General features: G+C 46.4%; 1 protein-coding gene across 3 annotated transcripts in view; it reads left to right on the top strand.

Moving 5' to 3' along the window:
* PDPR (pyruvate dehydrogenase phosphatase regulatory subunit) overlaps positions 1–2,578 on the top strand; it is a 52,500-nt gene that overhangs the window by 22,882 nt on the left and 27,040 nt on the right. The gene's annotated exons all lie outside the window — the stretch shown is intronic.

Here is a 2,578-nt window from a genome sequence, read left to right as displayed (position 1 = left end):
GGATTACAGGCATGCGCCACCATGCCTGACTAATTTTGTATTTTTAGTAGAGATGGAGTTTCTCCATGCTGGTCTCGAACTCCTGACCTCAGGAGATCTGCCCACCTCGGCCTCCTAAAGTGCTGAAATTACAGGCATGAGCCACTGTACCCGACCCTTGCTTTTTCTTTATTCATCTAAAATCATTGCTGAGATTTTAGGTTTTAGGAGGAGACTGCTTTCAGTAGGACTTCATATAAAATTGAGGTGCTTTTTAGAAAACAGAAATGTTGGCTGGGTGCGGTGGCTCACGCCTGTAATCCCAGCACTTTGGGAGGTCAAGGCAGGTATGTCACAAGGTCAGGAGATCGAGACCATCCTGGCTAACACGGTGAAACCCCATCTATACTAAAAATACAAAAAATTAGCTGGGCGTGGTGGCGGGCGCCTGTAGCCCCAGCTACTTGGGAGGCTGAGGCAGGAGAATGGCGTGAACCCAGGAGGTGGAGCTTGCAGTGAGCCTAGATTGCGCCACTGCACTCCAGCCTGGGCGAAGACTCCTTCTCAAAAAAAAAAAAAAAAAAAAAACCAGAATTATTTTTGGTTTGTTTTGTTTTTCAGAATTGTTTTGTTAGTGTAGTGTTTTATTAAATTTTAAAATAATTTTGTTTATTTATTTATGTATTCATTCATTCATTTTGAGATGGAGTCTCGCTCTGTTGCCCTGGCTGGCGTATAGTGGTGCAATCACAGCTCACTGCATCCTCCGCCTCCTGGGTTCAAGCACTTTCTCCTGCCTCAGCCTCCTGGGTAGCTGGAATTACAGGCTCACACCATAACGTAGAGCCAGTTTTTGTGTTTTTAGTAGAGATGGGGTTTCACTATTTGGCCAGGGTAGTCTTGAACTCCTGACCTCAAGTGATCTGCCTGCCTCAGCCTCTCAAAGTGCTGGGATTACAGGCATGAGCCACTGCACCTGGCCTTTAAGGCCTGTAATCCCAGCACTTTGGGAGGCTGAGGCGGGTGAATCACCTGAGGGCAGGAGTTTGAGACCAGCCTGGCCAACATGGCGAAACCCCATCTCTACTAAAAATACAAAAATTAGCTGGGCGTGATGACATGCACCTGTAACCCCAGCTACCCGGGAGGCTGAAGCAGGAGAATTGCTGGAACCCGGGAGGCAGAGGCTGCAGTGAGCTGAGATCACACCACGGCATTCCAGCCTGGGTGACAGAGCAAGACTCCGTCTGAAAAAAAAAAAAAATTGGCCAGGCATGGTGGCTCACGCCTGTAATCCCAGCACTTTGGGAGGCCAAGGAGGGCGAATCACGAGGTCAGGAGATCGAGACCATCCTGGCTAACACAGTGAAACCCTGTCTCTACTAAAAAATAGAAAATGTTAGCTGGGCGTGGTGGTGGGCACCTGTAGTCCCAGCTACTTGGGAGGCTGAGGCAGGAGAATGACATGAACCTGGGAGGCGGAGCTTGCAGTGAACCAGGATTATGCCACTGCACTCCAGCCTGAGCGACAGAGCGAGACTGTCTCAAAAAAAAAAGAAAAAGAAAAAGAATAATAGTATAGTTACCTAGTTCCAAATTTAAAAGATATGAAAGAGTCTCTAATGAAGAATTTCCCTCTAACCCTTGGTGGGCTTTCTTTTTTTAATAAATTCTTATGGGAAATTTCAAACTTTTAAAAGTGGATAGAAGTTGGGCACAGTGGCTTACACCTGTAATTCCATCACTTTGGGAGGCCGAGATGGGAGGATCACTGGAGCCCAGGAAGTCAAGACCAGCCTGGGCAACATGGTGAGACTAGAGACTGTCTCTCTACTAAATAAACCTGGAGAGAGTAGTGTGATGAGCACCTATGTACCCACTATTCAGTTCTGGTCTCGTTTCATCTTTTTCCTGCTGTCCCACTGGATTTGCCCTAATGGTAGATTTCCTTTAAAGCAAGGTGAAAGTCTGTCTTTTGCAGCTATTCCAATGCAGAACATTGCCTTTTTTTTTCCTTTTTGAGATGGAGTTTCACTCTGTTGCCCAGGCTGGAGTGCAGTGTCACCATCTCGGCTCACTTCAACCTCCGCCTCTCATATTCAAGCGATTCTCCTGCCTCAGCCTCCTGAGTAGCTGGGATTATAGGCTTCCACCATCACAACTGGCTAATTTTTGTATTTTTAGTAGAAATGGGGCTTCGCCATTTTGGCCAGACTGCTCTTGAACTCCTGACCTCAAGTGATCCGCCCACCTTGGCTCCAAAGTACTACAGTTACAGACGTGAGCCACCGTGCCCAGCTCAGAACATTACCTTTTATTAAAATCTCTGTGGCTGCCATTTAAGAGCGTTTCCACTCACTGATCCCTTCGAGATTATTATCTGTAGCTACATTTTACTTGCTATTCTATGCTGCTTTCCTTTCTAACTAGTATCTTTTTTCCTTAGTCTTTATACCAAGTATTTTGCAGCTGTATCCTGTAATTCTACCAAGGTTTCTTCTTTGTGATAAATGGCCAGTTGGCTCGTCTTTAAAAAAATCTCTTTCAGCTGGGCACAGTGGCTCACGCCTATAATCCCAGCACTTTGGGAGGCTGAGGC

The sequence above is a fragment of the Colobus angolensis genome, unplaced genomic scaffold, assembly GCF_000951035.1.
Source record: "Colobus angolensis palliatus isolate OR3802 unplaced genomic scaffold, Cang.pa_1.0 Scaffold116, whole genome shotgun sequence".
In the NCBI taxonomy this organism is placed as follows: Eukaryota; Metazoa; Chordata; class Mammalia; order Primates; family Cercopithecidae; genus Colobus; species Colobus angolensis.
Note: the sequence above shows the minus strand (reverse complement) of the source record. Positions and strands in the feature narration are given on the sequence as shown.